The sequence below is a fragment of the Amphiprion ocellaris genome, chromosome 14 (genome assembly GCF_022539595.1).
Source record: "Amphiprion ocellaris isolate individual 3 ecotype Okinawa chromosome 14, ASM2253959v1, whole genome shotgun sequence".
Classification (NCBI taxonomy): Eukaryota; Metazoa; Chordata; class Actinopteri; family Pomacentridae; genus Amphiprion; species Amphiprion ocellaris.
In genome coordinates, this window is record NC_072779.1 from 25,424,318 (window position 1) to 25,442,211 (window position 17,894).

The 17,894-nt window shown below is 39.8% G+C and overlaps 1 protein-coding gene across 11 annotated transcripts in view; it reads right to left on the minus strand.

Moving 5' to 3' along the window:
• Nucleotides 1–17,894, minus strand: part of auts2a (activator of transcription and developmental regulator AUTS2 a) — a 355,450-nt gene that overhangs the window by 224,279 nt on the left and 113,277 nt on the right. The gene's annotated exons all lie outside the window — the stretch shown is intronic.

Consider the following 17,894-nt stretch of genomic DNA (forward strand, 5'->3'; position numbering starts at 1 on the left):
TGCTCACTCAATGTCTCCCCCCAGTGCTTCCTATTGCTCTTTTTATGCACCACTAAGCTCTTTCAGTCTGACCTCTTTTAACCCCCTTCTGTATCTATTTCAATCTTGCATTTCTGTGCCCTCTGTAAAGTAACACTGTCTGCTTTATTATTTCTACAGACAGGAGCCCCTGATGTTGGTCTGACCTCAAATGCTCAGTGTTCCCATGAGTTAAATACACTCTGACAGCTGAACAAATGAGCCTCCAAAATGTTATGTCAAAAGTAGTTATGTTGAGATCAGATTGGGCACAGCTCAACTCCACGTGATAGCTTCAAATATTTACACATATTGCACAAAAGATTATTGTTAGTGACTCATCTGGTATTCCTGATTGATAAAATGCCAACCACTGGGTCATTTCCCTGCAATTCAAATTTCAGGGTTTAGAATTAATCTACTGTATCCTTAGTGTTCTTAATTTTACTTACATTAGCTAAGTCAAAATAGCCGTTATTGTTTGTTTTGTTTTGTTTTTTGACTCCAGTGTCTATTGTAATTAAATTTTAGATGTTACCAAGGTTTTCTGCAAATGTCTCAACAAGGAGTTTTATATATTTTTCTTAGATCACCATTTAAAACTGAGTTAACTGATTCATTTATTTTTGGTCACTTGGGGACAATGTATCAAGCAGACACAGAGTAATGTTAGTCTTAATTTGAGTCTTCCTGGGCAATTAATGAATGTAGGTTCACTCAACTTCTATTTGTGTTTTGGCCATCCAGCAACACCTGAAAAAATACTTGGCTCTTTAGTTGGTCAGTGCTCCAATAGTTCTGTGTTCACCAGCTAACAGCTAACTTTGTTTGTCTGTGGGTTAATGCTGACTGGGTAGAGCACAGTGGGTTTATCAAAGCTTTTTGCCTGGGAATAAATGCAAATAAGAACCAGAAGAGTGGAGTTGTAGGCCATAAGTGATGTAGGTTGGTCACTATGTGGAGCCCTTTGTACATTTTACATTAACTTGTTTTCCACTGCAGGAACTGGCAGGCCATTTTACAGCAGTCCAAAGCTTTGTAAGTATTTTGACCACAAGAATCATCCCTGTAGAATCTCTTTGATTGCTGTTTTTGTGAAGAAAACAGCACCTACTGCAGGGTAGGTATCTCTGAGTGGAACTAAAAAGCTGCTGAGTGGGTCTTGATGATGACTGGTTGGACTTAAAGAGAAATGCTGATCAGCTAAACAAATGCCATTTTTCTTCTCTCTTAATGTCCTTGATGAGTAGTTGTTTTCTCCTCTCCAACTTTACTATCTTTTACGTAAGATTCTCCACTAGGACTCAGAGTTAATGTCCCAGATGGATGCTACACCACAATTGAAAAAGATGGGCTAAAAGGGCAGATTCGGGGCATTCCTAGAAACGTTAATATTTTGCGGTCCTGCACCACAAAGACACCAAACTGTTATTTGACCTGATGTTAATGTACAAATATATATCAGACCAGCTTTTAAGTCCCTGAAAAATTTGGTTCAAAACCTTAGGTTTCTCTTAAAACAGTTTGTGGCAAATAAAATAGATATAGTTTAAGAAATCCATTTGTAAACAAAGCCAGCGAGACAGATGAAGGGTAACAGCAGGGGGCAGCAAACTGACATTATGAACTGGACCTTTAAAAAGCCAGTCGCTTACTGTGAAGGCTTAAGGACTAAAAAGGCCACAGCTGAGATGGAGACTGGGCCACCCAGCAAATGTTTACATTATGCCACTCCCTTCGGTGCACCAGGCCCAGATCTCATACACACAACTCTGCTGTGTATATAATCATGTCACCTTTGACGATGGCTCGAGATGTCTGCCAACTAGAAAGGGCTCCTGTATCCCACAGGATTTAGCCAAATTTGGCAGCTCCTGAGTTAAACTAAGGCAACCCTTCTATCATAGGACAGCAGTAGGTTATAAACAAAAGCAATCAGACTCCATCGTGCCATTGTGTGAGCATCCATGGAAACATAATCTCCCTTGGCCAGACCTTTGCCCAAAGCTTGTGCCAGGGCATAAAAAAAGTCTGGGTGAATTCACTGTCATTGTAGGACAATAGAGAAGACTTAATTCTCATTTGACTGCACCTCTCATACACAGTGCTTATAAACGGAGCTTTACCAAGGATTGATTGGTATCTCTACAACTCTACTGATGTCTGGGGTAAACCGTTCTGCTGGTAAAGTACAAGGTATATGCATGAGAGACAACGGTTTAAAAAATGAGAAAGCCTTGCCAAAAAAGGTCCATAATTGAGTTCTTACTTAAATAATGTCCAGACACTTTCTTATGCTAATTACTTGATTTAATTGGAATTTCTTTGTCACACTGCTTGTCAAGTATTGTATCCTTATGCAGATGAAATGTGTACTAAATGCACTCAGCTGCTAAAAATGAACTGTATGACCCTTTTTAAATCCAAATGCAGCGTAGAAGTTTTCCTTTAATCACTGAAGATGAACTGTGTTGTTTGGTCAGAGTCACTGCAGAGCTGCTGATGACAAAATTGAATATGAAATATTTGTCAGAAAAATTGACTATCTGTGGCTAGATTATTAATTCTCTGAACTCTAAGCAGTTTTTGCACCTTTCTACACACTGTGGGCTCATTTTCCACTGCAATATAAAGCTCACATTTTTTTTTTTGTCACATGACTGTTCATCATATCTGTGTCAATCAAGGCTATTCGGTCGCACTGAACAGCAAAAACTTTTTTCGGTTTTATGTAGTATCAGGTGAAAAATGATTATTTTGCGCTTTAAAAAAAAAGACAATAAAGTGATTTGGGGGAAGCATCACAATTTTAAGCTTTGATTTGGTTAGTTTTCCTATCAGAACTGCACATCACATATGATCAACTCAAGGACTGATGAAAGCTGAAAATCGGACAATTCATTTAGTTTTTATAGTGTCTTGCTCAAATATTTGTTCATTTGGTGAGTTTTGAAAGACAATATGCCTGTTAAAAACCTGGGTTCTGGTGTTGACTGGCTTGAGGTACAAATCACTTGCTGAAATTATATAGTAAGGAAAAATTAGAAACTAGACAATCCACCTTGGTGACATCTTATTCAAATCATGTAGTTAACTGATCCACATAGTATGTTAGAAGCCATTTTAACTTGCCTGTCCCACAAAACAGACAGATGTTGATTAAAACATATCACTTTTTTGACATGCACATGAGAGGTGCATCAACTTGCGAAAAGAAAAATAATTTTACAGAGCAGCATGAACAACAATATGACAATGTTAGCCTGTGGATTTTGAGGGAAATATCTTTACAAATGTGTTGATAGGCAGAGATGGTAGTTCAGTAGCAGGAGGTCATATGTACAACTGCATGACTGCAAACTAATAACAGGTCATTTATTTATTTTATTCAATAAACAAGTCACTGGGTGGAGAAGCATACACAGCTCTATCTTAAAATGAATATGGTGCATTATGATGGCAATTTGTCTGTTGTAAAAGTGCTGCATTTTCTGACAATTTACCTTACAAATATCATAAACTACAAGCTGACAGGCAACTTCCACTTGAGCAAAGTACAGACAGATTTTTTGGAAAAGCTCTAAAGTAAAAAACAGAGAGAATATCCTTATTTACTGATCTGTAGCCCACCAGATGAACATTATGTCCTGGCTATTTTTGTCTTATTTACCCAAGAGTCTTTAAACCTTTCCTCTACCTCTTAGCATGGTTTCACTTTGGCTCTCTTTTCGGAGGCCAGCGGTGAAGTCTTGTCAGGTGGGCTTATCTTCAGCGGTTGGTCTAATCAAAAGAAAAACAAACAGCAGGTTCCCTAGACTTGGGGTTGCTAGGGGCCGGGTGTGTGTGTTTTGGTGTGCGTGCTGGTGTATGTCGTTTGCTTCAACTCCTGTTTTCTCCTCCTTACTCCTCTTCCTCTCTCGTCTTATCACTTTCCACCCTCCTCATGTCACCCACGGGGAGCCTGTAGTGCTGTAATGCTAAGTGACAGCCTGCCTGCCTGCTCACTTCCCACACACATGCCTACGCTTGGCCACGTCCCCCGCGGCCATCGCTGTGCCCGGATAACACAGTTTCAAGAGCTTGGAGGGACAAAATCCAGAAAAACAGAAGAAAATAGTTCAGGGTATCATTCCACCGCCTGGTGTGTATTTAGGCACAACACAGAGAGTTGAACAAAGCTGAAAAGACAAAGTCAGTGTGCTGGTGATAATACGTTAAAGACTACGCACAATTGCAAATGATTCTGAGGTTATCTTGGGATCTTAGTTAAACAACTAAACATAGCGTGCAAAATGATCGTATCAAAACAATTAACCCCAAGGGCAGCAGAGTCAAAGAATGTAAGGTTAAGGAGCACTGTTTCTGCAGGGCTTTATCAGCAGGCAGGAAGAGAGAAAGACAGGGTTTTCATGCTCCAGTTTTCGGACAAACATCTAATACAGCAATGTGTCTCACAGGTGCCTGTGGTTTGACGATATGTCTGCTTTGGATTTCTCCCTTGTTGAATACCTCCTTCCCACAGCGTCAAAAAGAGGCTGCTTCAGAAGCCTGCAGAGGGCCTGGAGCTGCCTGACTGCACAGACGTTTTCTGGCTGGAGGCAGTGCTTCTCCTGGGGGTTAAGACAGTGTGAGTGTGCGTAAGTGTGGACATGTCTTCATACTCGACATTGGTGGCTGGGAATGTTCATCCAAGTGTGTCATAGTGGATATCACAGGAAGGCATGTGAAACCCACTAAAGTTCTGTTTGTGTATTAGTTTGTCTGCGTACTAGCTTCCTCTCTCTATTCCAGCTACAGCAGTCCAGATGTTCAACCCCCATGAGTTACAACACCTCAGCCCTGCTCCAATTTCCCACCAAACCTGCTGGCACGCCAAAAAAAAGAGCAAGTATGAAACCTTAGGCCCTCCTGCAAAACACTTTCTCTCCTCTTCCTTGAATGCTTTTCGAAAGTGCTTTAATCTTTTAAACTTTCGGAGGCTGAAACAGCTCTGTAGTGCTAAATGCAACATGGGCCCCTTAGATAATCAAATGTAAGGTGAGAGAACAGACAAAAGATGAGGCTGAGGGGAGAAAGGGAGGGCTATATTTCTTAGTTTGTTCCCTCAGCGTCCCCTCTGAGAATGGTTAGTGAGAGAGGGAAGGAGTTATAGGAATCGACCGTAATACCGCTGTACAAACCAAGAGGCAGTGGCCCGACATGGCACGACACAGTGCATGTTTCCTCTCCACAGGCTGATTTGGCCAGAAACACAATAGCTATTTCCCGCTCTCCTCACACAGATATTAGAGTTGAAGCTAAGTCTCTCTGATAGCCAGATAATACAAGCCCGAGCCCCATCGAGGCCACAGCCAGGAAATCACATTAGGCTGCCCCCCTCTGCCTGCTAATACTGGGGATTATAGCACCAGGCTGCCTTGGCACAAATGACTTTTGCTGTAATGCAGTGAGGCAACTTGTATTAAGGTCCATGAGGTGCAGTAATAACCTGAATTTCCTCCTTTGGGAGTGCTGCAAACTGACAGAAGATGAAACATATAGCATATGTTTATTACTGAAAAATCGCACAAAGTGGGATTTAATATAAACTTAGACAAAGTAACTAATTTTATTCACGGTTTACCAAGGGAAATAACAGATTGATGCCTAAGTGTTTCCCAAGAATTAGACTGTATTTGTGGCAGTAGTTAAGGGGCAAACACCCGCACTTTTAATTAATTAAAATATACTGTATATAATAAGGTCCACTACAGAATCGTAAATGTCAACTACTTTGTAACAAATAAATAACTGAATAACACATACACTCCCCTCCAAAAGTATTGGAACAGTGAGGCCAATACCTGTATTTTTTGCCGTAGACTGATAAACATTTGGGTGTGACATCAAAAGATGAATAGGACTGGCGACATCAACATTTCAGCTTTTTATTTCCTTCTCTATTACTTTACATTATGCTAAATAAATACCATCTCTCTATGTTTGCTGTCAATCCCACATGTAACTTTTGCCCTTGCTGGCTCTCCTATGTTGGCTGTTGCTCTTGCTCTTCTATTTCTCTCTCTTCGTTAACTACAGCTATATCTTTGGATATCCTTGGATCGTCTCTGCCAACTTCAACTGCCACAGCAAAACTGGTTCAAGACTGTAAATACTGAAAACAAATTAATGGTGCCAATTGCTAGCTAAAGGCCAACCCCTTCACCTGGTGGAACAACCAGGTACTACAGCTAATCTACAATACATTTTCTCACAGGAGAGAAAAATGAGGTTTTCAGTGTCTTTTGGAGCTTGTGGAGCCTCATTACAACCCAACGTCTCCATACTACATTGTGGACAATACTGTACCACAACAAGGCTCGTGACCATGTAGAACAACTTTTTTTTCTTCCTGCTCTGCAGAGCTGTTCAGTTATCAAACGAACGCTGGATAGATTTCCATCCATCCATTATCTATACACCACTTAATCCTCATGAGGGTCATGAGGGCTGGAATCCATCCCAGCTGACTCAGGGTGAAGGCAGGGGACACCAGTCTATCACAGTGCTACATATACAGATTAACAATCACACTCACAACTACAGACAATTTAGAGTTACCAATTAACCTCAGCATGTTTTTGGACTGTGGGAGGAAGCCGGAGTACCCGGAGAAAACCCACGCAAGCACTGGGAGAACATGCAAACTCCATGCAGAAAGATCTCGGGAAAGCCGGGACATGAACCGGGGATCTTCTAGCTGCAAGGTGAAAGTGCTAACCACCAAGCCACTGTGCAGCCCCTGTATTGATTTTAGTAACTTTAATGTTTCTGAAGTGTGTACAACCTGGGAAAATAGTATCGAATTGGGCCTCAGTACTGGCAGATACTAAATATTACATGACTCAACTCAAGGGTATAAATACCTTGATGAGAACATCCCTACATGTAAGCATCAGTTTTGTGGTGTGTGTTTAGAATATAATGAACTCAGGATTGATTCTATTAAGGGATTCTGCAAGCCATTTTCTCTGTGCTGAAATGCCAACAACAATCCGCTTTCTCGCATATGATCATGTTTTGATTCAGAGTGTGCATGGAAGGAGGGGCTGTTCACAGAGGAGTCCAGTGTTGATATGTTTGAGAGAGAAGGAGAGACCGGGGCAAGAAGGGGCTGAGCTAATCAATGGGCTGTGCACATCTTGAAATAAGATTTTACCTGTATTGTAAAGTAAAATAAATTGAGGATCAATATATGGTAGTCAATGTTGATGCTTTGGCGGACCACAAGAAATACATCAGTGTAAGTGAAACACTGATACCCTTGAAATACCCTTTAAATTATCAAAGAAAGTAGGCAAACATTAATGTGATGGGTACAAAGGATAAAAGGTAAAAAGAGAAAGAAAGAAACACCACACACTTGTTTTGCCACTGATGGTTGCATTCAACTTATTTTAAAAGCATATATGGTGTTTAACAAATGTATTAGTCCACCACTCAGTGTAAGGTGTTTATCATCGCTGCCCCAAATGCACAGTATTGCTGATTCCCAAAATATTTTGGTATGTTTCTGGAATGGTTAATCTGCCAGTATGTGCAAGCTCTTCAATCAAAATGATGTTTTAAATGCGCTAATGCTATTTATTTTTTTAAATAAAAAAAAAAAATCACTTGCTGGTAGTATCCATAAAAGACATGGAATCACAAAAGTCAGTGAATACAGAGACATTCTGACCTGCTGATCACCACATGCCTGACATCTCTCACTACGTTCATGACAATCACTGTGGTGTTGTTAAAATATCTCACTCTGATGTCCACAGATGACAAAGGACAAGACCATGTTCATATACTGCAGTGATAATATCACTCAGAGATGAGGGGCAGATGCACCATCTAACTAATGTAATTGAATCTAATCAGTACGGCAGCAGAATTAAATGAGCCTGTAGTCACTATGTGTGGATGTGGGTACTTGGGAGCACTTGTGAGCATATGCGACCAAATCCAAGTGTTAAAAAGTGCTCAAAGAGGGAAGAAAGTTTGTATAGCATGTAAAAAGCTTGGGTACTGTGAAAACAAAGGATAGAAGAAATCTTGGTGGGATATTGCAAATTTAAAAGTGACTCAGTAAACCCCTAAAAAAACTAAAAAATAAGTTTATGAGGCTGGTGTAAGAAGCTGTTTTGGATCAGCTAAATAGCTGCAAGATTACCATGAAGTAATGTGTTTACATGTAACTGTAACCTTGATAAAGTCCTGCAGATACAACTACAGGTGGATACCAGCATGCAAAACCACATTGCAAATACAGATTTACACACATAAACATACCGTCTGTCTGAGCCTCAAGCCAGGACTTCACTTGGAACTCATTTCTAAACACAAGTCAGCAGGCGATTTGGACACGGGTTTGGTTGAGGAGGGGAGAAATAGGCTCCAGAGAGAAATGGGGAAGAGGAAAAGGAGGGTAAATGATTCCATGTTCCAATGACTTTCAGATGCATGAGCCAATGCCAGCTCCATGATGTTTCAGTTCACCTCCTCCCTTCCTAAACGCCTTTGCACGCATTCAATTCAGCCTCACCTCTCTACTAGAAGGAAAGCAGCCTACAAACCCAGCTGTCCCAGCATTGGTCGGCAGACAGATCAAATGAAAGCAGGAAGCAGAGATAAACACAGACTAATTGCTCGCAGACAAGAGAGATAGAGATGGAGTAAGGGGGTGGTGGGGTTGTAAGTCAAATGTTCAGGAACAGGATGGCTGGAAGTTAGGTCAGAGCTGGACTGCTGCTGCTGGGTTGACCAATACCAGGAAGCGCCTCGAAATCTCTTACATGTGCAGCTGACATAACAACTTCCAAATGCATATTAGGAAAATGGACTGAGGGAGGAGTCTGAAAAGAGGAAAAACTAATAAAAATGACAGAATGAGTCTTGACAAACTAAATGACAGAATCTTTTAGCAACTACTCAAAGGGTGCATAAAGCTGTTTCTTCATAGTGGATTTTACATGTAGCATTTCCTTCCACTGCTCACTTCAGAATCGTTAAAAGACAGCAAAATAGCTTGATGCTGCTAAAGAATGACTGTTCAAAAGAGACAACAAGCTCTACTAACTTCAGAACATCACCTCATTAAAATCAAAAATCAAGCTGACTTTTGCACTTTTATTTTTTTGGTGTTATTCAATAGTAGACAGTAGAAAACCTATAAAATAGTGGAATTGACATGACTGGAAATACACTACCTTTCAATAGTTTGGGATTACCGAGAAATGTCCTTATTTTTGAAAGAAAAGCAGTTTTTTTCAACGAAGACAATATTAAATTAATCAGAAATACACATTGCTACTGTGCTAAATGACAATTCTAACTGGAAACGGCAGATTTTTAGTGGAATATCTACATAGGGGTATAGAGGCCCATTTCCAGCAACCATCACTCCTGTGTTCTACTGGTACATTGCGCGAGCTAATCGTGTTGAAAAACTAATTCATGATTAGAAAACTCTTGTGCAATTATGTTAGCACATGAATAAGTGAGAGTTTTCATGGAAAACATGAAATTGTCTGGCTGACCCTAAACTTTTGAACGGTAGTGTAAACATCTGTGCGTGCGTGCGTGCGTGTGTGTGTGTGTGAAGAAATTATATGGAAACATTAAGAAATGAAAAAGAATTCAAGAAGATGTTCATTGAAAATGCAAAGTCAGTCAAAGACAGTGAAAGGAAAGATTTTCCTCCCCCTGTTCTAAAATGTTTAGTCCTGGGCAACGACTAAACTTTTTAATTGTAATTAATCGCATTGTTATGCAGAAAATTAATAATGAATCTGAAAGTAGTGTACTCTGCACTTTTAAAAGTACTGCTACATCAACAAAAATGCAATCACATTTGGTTTGCAAACACTTCAAACAAATAAAGTGCTTTTTAACAGCAGTATTCCCTTTACACAGCAGCAGATAAAACATTTCTTGTAAATCTCAACCTAAACGTTAAAGTAATCAAATCAAATCGAGCAAGGGACATTCACAATAATAATGATGTGACCTTCTGTGATGATGGAGTGAGACTTGGTCATTTCTTGAACCTTCACACAGGCTACTATGGGCCGTAGCCAATGGCAAAGTAACTACAAAAGCTCTATAACTTAGCTCCAGAAGTAGCCACCGTTCCCAGCTCCCAGCACATTCACTCACATGAGGTAAATCTCGAACTGAACAATAAACACTGAAACCTCAACATCAACAACAATATCGGTTTGTTACAACAATAATAAAAAAATAAGTGCATTAACGCGCGATAAAATAATTGTCGGCATTAATTACTTAATGCGTTAACGCATTGATAACGTGCCCAATCCTAGTTTTGTTGTACTGTGCTTTTTCTGTTTAGTTTCTTTCTTTTTTGATTTTTATTGTTAAATACAGTCATGCCAGCTTATTCAGGAAAGGTGTTTCCATCTCTTTTGACTCTTTGAAAAAAGTCAAAAACCACCTTAAGAGAGAGGAACTTTTTTTGCAACATGTATTTATTTTTTTGTTGCCAATCTCCCTTAGCTTTTTTTTTTAATGCAACGTGCATAAAAACAAGTAGCTTCAAATTTCAAACTCTTGTTCAAACACATATGAGATTTTGTGAAAGCTTCCAAGTGCTTATATGAGATATTCCTTTAGCAACAGGCATTCCATGGCGCACACATGCGCAGACACTTTTTCTAGCCTAATTCTTCTACAATAATCTCTGGCAGGCGAGCAGTGAGAGCTTAGCCACATGTGTGCAAGAGTCTGGTGTGTTAAGCCAACTGTGACAAGCTAAATGGAAAAAGAACATGGAGAGTGTGGACTAGGGTCAGCGATCGTTTAACCACAACACATGTCCACATGAAATACGCATTAACATCAGTAAAGGACACTAAGCCCAACATGCTCTTTTCAGATTTTATTATCAGGCAGATGATTCATTTAAAGTGAAAGAAAAAGGTAAATTCTGTATGTGATGAAAGCTGTAGAACAGTAACTGCAGCTAAATCTTGTAATATAAAGCAATATTACAATGACCTTCAGTAGCTCAAATATCAACAAAATACTCAACTGGAATGTGACCCACTTCTATAAATTCTCACAAGACCGCTGTGGATTTTTGCTCTACATGTATGTACTTTATGTGTGTGTGTGTGTGTGTGTGTGTGTGCATGCTTACATGTGTGTGTCATTATGAAGCCAAACAGAAATATCAAGGGGATTAGGTACAAGCTGCTGAACAAGTCTACTGAAGCAAAGAACAGAAAATAAAAATGCAATATCATAATTAGAAGCTTGAGTGGGTGGGATAAGTAATGAACTTGCAAACAATCCCAGAGAGAGAGTTGTCTGTACTCACTGTGACCTATTGCACTGTACGCTCCAAAAGGGCTCTTTAATGGCTCAGATATGTACAGCGGAAGGGTCTTTTATCTTGCAATTATTTAATTTACTAATAACAATAATGATGAACTGGGTGCACAGACGGTGGATTTATGTCCACATACTGTTATTACAGCTCAGCGGCTTTCCTCACAAATCAGGCCATTTTAATTTACATTTTTAGCAAGCTCTACTGAATTAATGACTGTAAATGACTTGTATTTCATCTGTAAGATAAATAATTAGTTAAGGAAACATGATGATAGTGGAACATCGACTTCTAGGGAATCACAGCGTGTTCACTGCCACGACATAGATGCTTACTGGACCTGCTGTTTGTTCCAACAGTGACTCTTCTCTCATGCATTGTATAGGTGGTCATTATTCTAAAGGAGAGAAATATTTGCACGTTGGATTTCACTGTAGTGACAAACAGGGCACTATAAATATACATCATGCAGTGACGCCACAAAACATGCCATTACATTTTGTATATTCTGCATTTACAAGCAAAAGACACAGTATTTGCTCTATATTGGAAGCACAAAGCGTTGGTACAAAAGAGAGATTTCCTTTTCCAGCAACAACAAAGCATTCCACAATCTACACCGGCACATGCAGTAAGTGAAAAACTGATGGAAAACAAGCTACAGCCACAATAACATCTTTGCAAGGCTGTACAGAAGAACTCTGAACTAACAGCATGCTAATGTTTAACAAGCAAACTGTTTTCATCATCTTAGTTTATACAACTGAATACAAATAACCTTTTAATCATTTTTTTAGCGGCAATTTGTCTGCAGTATCTTGTTATACACAAAACATTGTCTTCCACATCAGAACACAGTGACATACAAACAGACAACTACACCTGAGTTAAAAATCTGAATGTAAAATAAAATCAATCAAAAATAACAATAAATAGTACTAAAAGTATACACAGAGAAGACAAACACAATGAAAAATAGACTCGAAATGAATAAAATAAATGAATTATTAGAAATAAAAAATTATCCATCAACAATGACAATAGGACAAGTGTGTTAGTTGGGGCTGAACATTTTGGAGAAAATATCGAATTGCAATTTTTCTGGCAAATATCACGATTTGATTTGCAATCTATTTTTTTAAAGTAAAGCTTCAGTTCAATGTTGCATTAGGGACGAACAATGAGGTAAAAGAATACAGTTAGCAAATCGAAAAGGTCGCACTGTCGTATGTATGTCATGCAGCACTTGTCATGCAGTGTTCAAGCGTGTCATGTCAGTGATTTTACATATTCATGGAACCCTCCTTGTGTGACAGTCATGCTTTGATGGTGTCTCATGTAGTAATGCTCCATCACATGTTTAAATATATCATACAGTGAACACTGAAGTTTGACTTCAATGTTATCCCAACTCAAATCACAGTATCTGTCATGGAGCATTACCGAATGAAATACCATCACAAGCATGAATGTCACACAAAGAGGACTGCAGGAATTTGTCTGACAGTTGGCACAACAGTTTAAACTTTGAGCCAGATCTACAGCAAAACATACATCCTATAGCACAGCATTTCAGATCTGTTCATGATATCGTTTGATTATAACTGAGGAACTGCTTAGCCCTAGAGTTAGCTTAGTAACATGTTTTACTTTACACTAAAGACTGAGCACAATGGTGGCTATTGGGAATAGTTTTATAGGCATTACGCCAAACCAAAAGACCTGGACAAACAAAACATGAGATCTGGAGATCATCAAAGCTATTACAATTAATTCCTGAAGGGAACATGAATGCCTGTATCAGATTTCATGGCAATCCATCATATGTATGTTTTGATGTTCCAGTCTGGCCTAAAATGGTGTACTGATCAACCAACAAGCCTGTTTAGAACTGGAGAGGAACTGTGTGCATAGTGATGCCAGAGATGGAGATAAAGAAAGGTGGAAATACTGCCTTTGTATATAATTAACATTACAACTGCTGTGCGAGTAAGTATCACACTTTGTCTCTCATGCAAGTAACCATCTCTTTCTCTAATTATAACATTTAATAGATAAATATGTAGACATGTAACCTTTAAAGGTAACCTTTAAAGGTTACATGTCTACTCACAAAAATTTGGCTGAGTAGCGATGAAAGTAGAGGCAGTAAAACTATTTTGTGGATCCCTGTCTGTCTTTTTTTTTTTTTTGTGGAAGAGGATAGGTTTCCATGGGACCAGGGGATAATGACCTCTGAGCTATACCACTCATGATTCTAGAGCATGGAGAGGATGCCTTCTCATTCCACTGCCCATTACCACAATCTACACAGGGGCTCTTATGTGGGAGCGGTCCCATTAAAAACTTTGAAACCTGCCTGAAAAATAGACTGCATCCAATTACCCATGCTCCTTAGCAACAGCCTTAAGTGTAGATTGGTGGAGGTTGGGCCACATCGCTTTGAAAAGGGTGGAGAGCACAAATTATTGATTGTAACCTGTGAACTACATGTGTAGCATTGACCGGGGAGATGCATCAGGGGAGGTGGGGGATGGAGATGCACAGGGAGAGCAAGAGAGGGATATGCGATGTGTGGCCTCTGACATAGATCCTTCTAACATCCCTTACTTCAAGAACACAACATGCACACACAAACACATGTGCACTCAGTATGTTCCCTGATACACATTACACCCTGCCCTGCACTTGGCTTGTTTCTCTCCACCATTTCTTCTGACAGGCTTGTGTGGAAGTGCATTGTATAGCTGGAGGCGAGTCGGAGAAGCAGCAGATGCAGCATAAAGGCATCAAAGCAGCCATCTCCACCCCAGCTCTTAGCGGGTCAACTCAAAGAGATAGCAGTGAGCCAAACACTTGAATCGAGGTTAACGGCAGCTTGGGGGGAGGGAGGGCTATCAAAGCGATCTAAAGCACAGTTAAAAGGCAAAAAGGTAGATCCTATTAGAACTGCCATATTGATCAGTGTGAACCTCACCTTTAGCACAAAGATGAATCTGTATTTCAAAAATAATGATGGTTGCTCTTAACCCTTCTAAGTGAGCGGGTGATGTGTGATTTTCTTGCAACACATTGCAGGTTCCAACACAATTTGGACTTGAAAGTCTAATGCTGTGTATTCAAACAGGAACTCCACTGAATTCGTCAAAGTCAGTAATCAGAAGTAGCATTGTAGGCAGTTAAATTTCAGTGGAAGTTGAATTGTGAAAAAAGTGCAGCTGGAGCATGATGCTCTGCTACTTTTTTTTCTCCATGTGAGAGAGAATATTTATAGTTTGCATCTTGATGAAGTTCATAAACTTAGTTTTAAAGCTGCAGTAGGCAGAAATGTGGAAAATGTAAAGAAAAAAAACACCAGAATTTGAAAATATATAGCCCTCCTACTGTAGCATTTTCCTCTCTGTCCTAAGACCTCCATTCAAATGCTCAGTACCATTTATTTTCAATTTTTAAGTATTATTATTATTTTTTGGTTTCTTTTCAGTTGTTCTTGTATTTGTTTGTGGTAGTGATTACGTTTGACAAAATGATAGTGACTACGTAACAAATAGTCCTCACTGTTTTGTGTTCCGCTGCTGCTGCGAAAGCAACTGCATTTTAGGAACAAATACAATAAGATCGGTTCTCTGAAATTGATTTGCTCTACATATAAGGATACTATATGGAACTTTGCAACTCTACTTACCTTATAATTATATTTTAGCCAGTGATAACACAATTGTTGAGTTTACTGAAGAATCGTGTTGATAACTTGTTACTGGTACATCTAGGAGGGAATTAGACTGCAGTCTAAGGCAAGGGAGAAAAAGAAGCCATGAGCCCTGTAACCAGTACAGCAGCAGAATCCTTGCAAACTGTATTAAAGCAAGTGTATGTAAATACAAAAGTTTCAAGCACATAATTCAGTAAAAAAAAAAAAAATCTGAACAAGCTTTTCCTAACATTAAAAATAAATCAAAACAAATATTGTCAAAGATGTGGAGCATCTGTTCACTCTGTATATACCTGTTGATAGCACACGATGTGACGACAGGACGACAATCAAAACAATTTAGTTTCCCGTTGCAACATTTTTTACTCATTATACCCAGCTAGCTCTGAAGGGTGACATTCACACACATGAGATTGCTGCTTTATACAGAGGAGACACGCATACACACACACGCACGCACACACACGCACGCACACACACACACGCACAGTGCTTAAGACTTCTACACTAACAAGCCTGTGTCCCCGCAAGTCAATCCCTGCAGAGTGGCATATTTTTGCTCGAGAACTGACTGTTGTGAGGAGAGAGCTCTGCATTGCTCATATGTCCTACTGTTATAATAAGCTCGACTTATTTTAGCTTCATTATTGCCAACTGGTTCCCCTGCATCACAGAACATCACAGCAAATTGGCTCTGAGATAGACTGTAATAAGAAAGTAAGGGAGACAGAGGATGAGTGTCTATCAGCATGTGTGTGCCACTGCGCCTAGATTAAACGAAGGCCACAGAAAACTCATATTGGGTTTTGAAGTAAAACTTGGGTGTTGATATTAATGAAAATGCTTCTTTTCTCAGTGCATAGCCTATAAAAACAGTATTTGTGGGTATTACAGGTGCCTATTTCAAGAAATTTTATGATGAAAAATGTGCTTTTGTGCTTTACTGCTCTGACCAAATAATTAGTCGCAGCGCAAGATGGGACAGATCAACTCTGCTAAGCTTTAGTATACGCAGTAATGAAGATAGGCAGTATTGAAAATACTACATTCGGTGCACTAGATAATAAATGGAGAGCTCTGGAGGGAAAATTAACTCATCTTTAATGAGATTCCTGCATAAAAAGGGTCCAAGCATTCTCCTTAGCTAGCAGCAGAGGGTGCCAGCACATCACAAAAACACTCCAACATGCAATGCATTCCACAATTCCAACTCCAGTTTACTCATCTAAAAATACCAGACAAAGAGAGAGAGTGGACCCATTGTTGGCGTGCTGTCGCTGTGCGTTTTCTTTTGCTGCTCAGGATTCAATTATTCCATCTTTCCTGGCAGCCACTGAAGGCTGTGTCTGGGAGGGGACGACGTCTAGACATGCTGTGTTTATTCCAGGAAACCATATAATGATGTTTCACGTGGCGACTTAATATAAACTCACGCTCACTGTCAAGAGATTTTCATTTATGTGGAAACGTTATGTGATGGGAATTGAAGTGACTTCAAGAGAAAAAGTTTCAGAGATTTTTCTGACTTCAGAGCCTGAACTATTGAACTATTTGTTCATATTTGCAAGTGAACAAATTCTTGTACGTGTACAGTTAGATGCATTTGTTAAAGCTTTGTTCAAGCAGAGATGGGAACTCTGCTTGGATGGAAAAATGTTTAAAGCAAGATTTAACATTTCACCCCTCTGTCAGTGGCAGATGAGGCCCAAAATCTGGGTAAATCACAGATGGCTATTTCTCGCTCCCTGCCCTGGGGTGACAGGAAAACCAAGCTGAGATTGCCACCTCCACAGCCCGCGGTGGCAAAGAGTTGGCACTGTCAAGAGGAAAGAAGAGGATAGAATCTGGCCTTCCCTGTGGGTTCCTCAGAGAAACTGTCTCCATCTGCTCATCTGGGCCATATCTGACAGTAAACAGATCTCACCATTTCCTTTTATACTCTACTGTACAGAGTATGCACCAGAATACGGCATATCTTCATGTCTGGATCAGGTGTATCCAGACCACCAGACCATGAAGTCTTTTAATATACTGAACATCATGTGAGACACAGAAGTGTTTTCTTTTCCTTTTCTGAAATACATCCTGTTTTCTGACAGTACATTGTAACTTTCCACGTGCTATGTAAAGTTAAAGGATCAATACATCTCTTTTGGTCCTGGATCCCTGCCCATGTGCCAGGTGAAGAGGAGTTTTCAAAGAGACCAGGTCACGATGGACATGTTGTGTGAAGAAAGAGCAGCAGAAGCAGTGAAGGCTGAGGCAAGGTCAAGGGACGATATTTCTTCCTCTCCCACTTGAAATCTGTCTGGATTCAAGTGTTGGTATAGTCAGCGATAAATGTGTGATGGGCTGTGAAAAAATGGGATCAGTGTAATTTGCTGAAGGACTTTTGCATTTTTAGTCATGTCATGCAATGAAACAGAAACAATGTGCGCTGATGTTATCTGGCAGATGTCGGGCTCTCAATCTGGCTTAACTCTCCACATCTTAACAGTACGTTCAGCTCCACCATGAAATTGGAGCGGAGACAGAGAAAAACAACTGGCTCCAGCCTTTTAGTACGTCTTTTTACCAAGCTGCAGTTGCCATGGTGCTATGGTCATCACTCAAAAGAGAAATAAAGGGCAGCCAGTCAGTCTGACACAATGCAACTACATTCCTCTCTACATGAGTTAACATTAGTTCTCACACTCATATTTATGCTCTACCGAACAGTACTGAAGAAAAGAAGTGTGCAACCGTACAACTTACACATTGCAGGTGACGTTTCACACATTCTCTTCT